We start from the raw sequence: 7,894 nt of genomic DNA, 5'->3' as shown, positions 1-7,894 counted from the left end.
TTTGCTGATGTAATAAATTGCATAAGGTTTCTTATCCTCTTCCTGTCCCAGAACTGCCCCTATTTCTATATCAGATGCATTTGAAGATATGTGGAATGGAGGACTCCAGTTTGGTCCCCTCATCATAGGTGTTGTTGAGACTAGTTTCTTCAACTTTGCAAAATCAATATCACACTTATGAGTCCATTCGAATTCCACATGTCCAGTTAATGTATACAATGACGCTGTTGTTGGTGGCATTATATGTATTCTAATTTCAACATTTAATTATTGAATCTAGGATCATAAGACTTAGAGATGCAAGCACAGGAAATGCAGGATTAGAGCCTATTCTAAGCTATGCTAACAACTAACACTAGAAATAACCAATCACTAAGGATTATAAATTATCATTGGACTATGGGACTCTAATGCTTATCAGGTTTCAAATCACAATCTTTCATTACTGACAAAAAATGTTCATGTGGTTTTATTTATGTAACATACAAAAACTCATTAAACATGTTGTAAAAAAATCCTACAATGGTTCTAATCCGACAATGGTTAGACTTCAGCGGTTCTAATCCTACAATGTTGCATACAAAAACTCATTAAACATGTTGTAAAAAAATCCAAATGTAGAAAAGTAAATGCTGACAACTACAAGCAAAATCATGCCAAGTAAGTAAAGAAATAAAAGAGATAACTACTGAAAATGAAAACAAACTCTAAGGAATCATGCATTGGGACATAAGAAGAACTCAATATTATGAAGTTTTAAACATATTCTATGATTATTCATGAGTAGTTAACTCAAGTTTCCTGTCCTTCAATGGATTCCAATGGTCTTACAAACTACTATAAATTAAAGTAAATTGGAAACCCAAACTGAAATGGAAAATATAAGGTCACTAAAAACCAAAAGCAATCAAAACAACTTGCAACAAATGTATATTTTTGAATCCTAAACTCAAGATCTCTCCACAATCAAGTACATCGACACTAATATTAAGAATGTAATCTATGATAGAAATATACTAAATTGCATAAATCTACACGCGAGAATGAAATGCCTATATGATGGACAACAAAAGAATTAATAAATATAATTCTATAATAAAGGGATGAATGTAAAATGGCTCTTAAATTATTCATCCAAATACAGAATTAAGGAAAAAAAGAGGAAGGGAGGAACAAGTAGAAAAAATGAAAATGTTCTTTGTAATAGGAAATTCAATTAAGAACACAAGCTTCTCAAAGAGGAAATCGAATGAAGATAAAATGAATACTTCGTTTTCTGTTCTTGAAAAGATTTTTTATATGTGATGTTGCTTTTAAACTTCTTTCATTTCTTAGGCAGAAAACAAAGAATGGAAGAGTGTTGTAGAGTCTCCAAACTATCCTCAAAATATCACCCACTTTCACCTCTATCGCCACCATTTCACTCACATGTCGCAACTCCATAACCATATAATCTTTCATTAGCCTCCATTTTCATAATTATATGGGTTCCATTTGTGTTTTCCAAAAGTTAATGATTTCTAGTATTATAAGTGAATTAAATGGTTAAAACTTAGAAAAATGACATATACTTGCTAATACTTAAAAGTGGTTTGAGTTTCATGATATGTGTAGGTCATTTGGAAGCTTCCAAGGCACCCTTATGTGGCCTCCAATGCTCAAATTCGAATTCCCTTCAAGATATGGAAGAGGATTTGGATAAAGGTCAAAGAGGATATGTGTCTCATCATTATCTATTTGAGTTGTAACTCTATGAGATTTTCTAGGGATTTAGGGAGAGAATAATGGACCTCCATTAATGAGGTAGCTTCTTATGTTTTTGTATAAATAGGAGAGCCTTCTCCTTTCAAAGGCATGTGTAAAGTTGGAAATACTCAGGTGGAAAGTTAAGATTACTTATGAATGGAATTTAGATTTAGCACCATGCTCATGAGTGATGTACACCTTGATTGGTAATGCTTGCACTGGGAGCCTCTCAACTTGCCATCTATCATACTTTTGGATTGACCACCTACAATGTGTGAGATTTATTGTTTTTCATAGATTAAGATTTATTAATTTCATTGATTAAGATTTATTTATTTCATATCTTTTCCTGTGTGAGAGGTTAAGAGTGATTGCCTTTATTTGCTTTCTACCTAGAAGTTAAGAGCATTTGTTTTATTTGTTTTCATATCTTTTCCTGTGTGAGAGGTTAAGAGTGATTGTTTTTATTTTCTTTCTACCTAGAATTTAAGAGCATTTGTTTTTATTTGCTTTCATATCTTTTCCTATGTGAGAGGTTAAGAGTGATTGTTTTTATTTGCTTTCTACCTGGAAGTTAAGAGCATTTGTTTTTATTTGCTTTCATATCTTTTCCTGTGTGAGAGGTTAAGAATGATTGTTTTTGCTTTCATTCTAAAAGAGTGGTGTGCTTTTTAGTTCCTTCAATTCCGCGCTGTACTATAATTTCTTTTGAATTTAGTGTTGAATTAGAATAGGTGAATTTGGTTTGTGGTTATTTGGTTTCGTAGTTAGATTGATCTAAATTGAAAGTTAATTTCTAGAATATATAGTGCACGCATGCTTCGCAAGTTTTACGAACCCCCGGGTTGACATTTAAATGATAGGTAATTGATTTGCCTCGACATTTTGGCGGCGTTGCCGGGGAAGTGTGCATAAGAACTAGCTTTCAGTCTAGAGTTCATTTTTCAATTTTTTCCTAGATGCATGATTAAAGCATGTATATGCATAAATCATTTAGCTGCATATCATTTTTATAAAAAAATATAAAAAAAATCGATACTAACCATTTATGGACAAAGGATCTAGAATGCAGATCAAATATTCTTTGGAGCACAAGGACTACATTGAGGAATGGTATTGAAAAACGATTGAACCATGACAATCATCCGTTCTTCAAGAGATATTTACGGCAAATCTAAAGGTCAAAATGATTTCTCATGTACTTAGTAACCACCAGGTACATTTTGCAAATTTAGATATGAACATTTTAGAAAGTCTAATCTATAAATGGCTCCATTGGAAACATTCATATACTTAAAAATAAAAAAATATATTTCAAGTAAGATAAAATAGGAAAAATAAAATCAAACTTGATTGCATTTTTTTAAAGTTGTTAGACTTTAAAATAATTTAGAATTTTATTTATTTTCTTGCATTTTTCATTAACATCACAAATATTTTCAATAAAAAAAATCATGTTTTGATTTTAAATAATAAAAAAATAAAAGAATCATGTTAGATTCATAATTAAAAAAAACACATAAAAAAAAAATAAAATTCTTCATGTTTTTTAATAAGGAAAATGTGTATATATATATATATATATATATATATATATTTTTTTTTTTTTCTTAAATTATCAATTCTTTTTTTAAGAGAATTGAGAAATTGACAAATTGATAACTGGCTCTCATGTGACCTGTAAAGAAAAAACAAATTGCATTAGTTTAAAAATCAAAATTCAAAATTCAGCATTTAAAAAAAAAGAGAATAAAAGAAATAAAATTAGATCTTGCTTTAAATTGCTGCATATTTGGCTAATCATCTGTAGCTCAACTTCTGCCCACAATTCAATATGCATTTACAGCAAAATAGCAAAGATTGACGATGCATATCTCTAGTTTGGAATATGCCATCCATGTAAGCAAACAACCTCCACATTCTACTGAGAATGGGACCCTGGGAATCCTTCTAATGCATCAAAACCTGAGAAATTGAAAAATCTATTCTGTCATTTAGGTTATCATCCATAGAGGAAGGTTTGCTACCTGAATAAACTACCCCCTTGAATTCACCCAAATCGCAGACTCGAATGGTGGGCACATTGAGGTATGCATATATCTCAGAGTCCACCCAAATGGGAGGCATATTAAGGTTGCTAAGTTCCAAGGTGAATATCTCAAATTATGAAGGTTACCAATGGGCATTAGAAAGGTACACATTAGGGGTTAGTTGCCCATAAACATTGATAAATTCTGATGTTTTTAATAGAAAATCATATGAATTTGGACTGGTTTGAGCCGTAGTGGAGCCATGAATGCTTTTGTTGCTGTGTGTATGCATTGGGCACAATTGTTGGCATCCTGCTTATAGATTGATCAAGAAGAAACAGATTGGGGGTGCCACCTTTGTTAGCTACTGAGGAGTATTCATTTCATTCCAAATCTCCAGATCTAGCAGTCGTTATGGAATAAATACCTGAGCATTTATCAGAAATGCGTAGCAGCTTAAAAATGTCATTTTTAAAACACGATTTATGACCAAACGAAAACGAATTTCAAAAAAATAAAATGTGGGTTTTTCTCAGAACGGGGTCAATCTTTTTCCCATGGAAAAAGTCGTAATTTCTGAACGGGGTCAATCATAACACTTGGGAACGATTTTCTCAATTCGTAACCGATTGGGAGATATTCAAGGTTCTCTGGAGCCTGACTTGGCAAATTACATGAGAAAAAACAGTTTTCCATTAATACACAGACAATAGTTGCGGCCCTGATTTGATTTTCCTGATTTACAGGAGGTAGATCCGCTTCATTGATGGGTATTTGTTTTTATTTCCCTGAGCCTCTTGTAGTCTACAATAGATCTGCAAAAGAGAACATAAATGATCACTGGCCTGGAAAAATCCTTTACCACAAGTCCGCACAATGAGTTTTGAACTAAATACAAAAATTTGAGTATCTGAGATTGCGTTGGCACAAATGTCACCACATAATACTAACCAGAGAACGCTATCTTCGTTGTTCTTTTCCCTTGAAATGTATCGAGATTTTTGTGAATAAATCATAGGACCAAGCTGTTATCGTTCCAACTTCTTTCAGTTCCGAAATTCAAATAATCTGCCACTGGTTCAAAATAATTCTCCACAAATTCGCAAGAGGTGTCTTCTACAGATCAAATAGCTTCAGTAATGTGATCTTCGTTTTTTTTTTTATGGTTCACGAGATGTGAACTCTACATATACTTCTGTACCTCTTCACCGAGATATTTTTTTCGCAAATTAGCTCGAGTCATCTTTTATACGATTTCTCATTATTCAAATAGTTACATATGGAGGAGAGCTGAAGGTATGCAATTGCCTTCCTTGAATCGGGGGAAGCATCGAACTTTATCGCTTCCTTCATACCTTAGGAAATGTGTAGAGATTCTTGATATTCAACGTCTTACTTCTTTACCCAAGACGCAACCTTCTCCTGTTGAGTTGTCTGACAAGATCTCCTTCAACTCACGTAACTTTTTATTTTTTATTTTTTTTAATGAAGTGTTTTTTTATATAACATTTGTGTTATAGGTTTTTGTTATGATGAATATTTTTATTTTTATTTTTATGTATATATATTTTAGTTTGTACATGTGCTTTTCTTTTTCGTTTATGTACATTTTTTTTTTAGTTCTGTAAATATTTCATTAATTTATTGTTTAAAAAAAAATTGCCATGAAAACATGTTGTAAAAAAAAATTGATGTGAAATTCAATTCATGGTTGGAGCAAAGAAAAAAAAGAAGAAAAAAAAGGGGGAACTTTTGAGATGATTCACTTACACAAGTGTCGAAAAAAATAAAAATAAAATTGTTCTATTTGCTAATTTTTTCTGGAAAAGTTATTGATCAATTTCAAGATTGGACTGGTTATTTGTTCATAACAAAAATGAATAGCTGTGTGTACTTAACTGTCTGTTCAGGATTTTAGCTACAGAAACTGCGCAATCCTGTAGCTGAACAACAATTCTGCAGCTCTGTATTTAACTCAATAATCTATTTGTCAACAATGCATTCTAATCAGAAAACCATGATCAAAATTTATTTGTTTTTTTTAATGATTATGTTTTCAAGCATGGTGCAGGAAAGAAGAAGAACTATAAAGATGCTTTATCTGCAGGATCGATTGATGAATTTTCGATCGAAGATTGTTTTGCAGGAATCATTAAGCATTCACGAATAATATTTCTTTATCTTTATGAAATGCTATGATTCAAACATAAATTGAGGAAATTGTTTTCTTTTAGAAATTGGATTTATTATCAACATTGTGAAATTGGACTAACCATTTGAAACGAAAACACGTCATGAACCTGTTAATTATGCAATATTTTCGTATGTATCAAAAAGAAATTGATCACTTCTCTTTGAACGCACTTATGTTTTATTGCAATGTTAGTGCCATGTTTGTTTTCAGGTTCCAGGACAATTGAAGAATTGAAGGAGGCCAATTTATGCATGATTGGTTTTCTACGACCAATTTCAAGAGATATAAACCAATTGAATCCATTTCTATCATCCATAAATGCCATCATTTTTCCTCTTCAAACTCACAAGATATCCAAGCATTTTCGCTAAGCATTTCCATCACCATTTTCCTTGCAAAGAGTCGCATGTTTCCTTCACATTTTCCATTTACATTTTCCATTCACATTTTTCATAATTTCCATTCATAGAGACATTCAGCTTGCTTACATATTTTTCCTTTTGCTTTCTGTTCACTTGTTTACCCTCTTGTCATTTTCCTTTCCATTAAATAAACCTTGATCCACTGCAAAATTTTTCATTCATAGTCCTTCCAAAATCATCATTTCATACTCACGTTAGATGATGGAGGATTCATTAAGGCCTCCCTTCTAACAAGTCTTGGCCTATCGACATCAACACATTATCTAGGTTCAGGGCTAGAGTCCTTATTAGTACCTTGAGGCTTGTATGCATCAATGACAAGTTCTCTCACTGACAATCATGGGAATACATCAATGTCCCTTGATCATTAGATCTTGCAAGTGGCTCGACATCAGCTCATTTATTCGCACTTTGCAAGATGTACTTAGGTACCTTGGCACTCGTTGACATTAATGGTGATTTTGCCTCGCATTGGTTACCGACATTCATCAATGGCCGTAATCCAATGACTTCTCTTCATGCTAAAAAACAACACATTTAATCGCATGACTAGAATTGTACCATCGGGTTTTGTAGCAGGTGAAGACTATATCATTTCAGCATTTTGCAGCAGATACAGTAGATTTAGCAGCAGAAATAAAGAATCCACTTTCACCACCTCATCCACCATTTATGCAACCAAGATGAGCTGATGTCGAGCAACCATTTCACTCACATGTTGCAACTCCATAGCCATATAATCTTTCATTAGCCTCCATTTTCAGAAATAAAGAATCCACTTTCACCACCTCATCCACCATTTATGCAACCAAGATGAGCTGATGTCGAGCAACCATTTCACTCACATGTCGCAACTCCATAGCCATATAATCTTTCATTAGCCTCCATTTTCAGAAATAAAGAATCCACTTTCACCACCTCATCCACCATTTATGCAACCAAGATGAGCTGATGTCGAGCAACCATTTCACTCACATGTCGCAACTCCATAGCCATATAATCTTTCATTAGCCTCCATTTTCATAATTATATGGGTTCCATTTGTGTTTTCCAAAAGTTAATGGTTTCTAGTATTATAAGTGAATTAAATGATTAAAACTTAGAAAAATGACATATACTTGCTAATACTTAAAAGTGGTTTGAGTTTCATGACATGTGTAGGTCATTTGGAAGCTTCCAAGGCACCCTTATGTGGCCTCCAATGCTCAAATTCGAATTCCCTTCAAGATATGGAAGAAGATTTGGATAAAGGTCAAAGAGGATATGTGTCTCATCATTATCTATTTGAGTTGTAACTCTATGAGATTTTCTAGGGATCTAGGGAGAGAATAATGGACCTCCATTAATGAGGTAGCTTCTTATGTTTTTGTATAAATAGGAGAGCCTTCTCCTTTCAAAGGCATGTGTAAAGTTGGAGATACTCAAGTGGAAAGTTAAGATTACTTATGAATGGAATTTAGATTTAGCACCATGCTCATGAGTGATGTTCACCTTGATTGGTA

Source organism: Pinus tabuliformis, chromosome 6, assembly GCF_031772625.1.
Source record: "Pinus tabuliformis cultivar Carrire ecotype Pingquan chromosome 6, CPIR1, whole genome shotgun sequence".
Classification (NCBI taxonomy): Eukaryota; Viridiplantae; Streptophyta; class Pinopsida; order Pinales; family Pinaceae; genus Pinus; species Pinus tabuliformis.
This window is presented reverse-complemented; position numbering follows the sequence as displayed.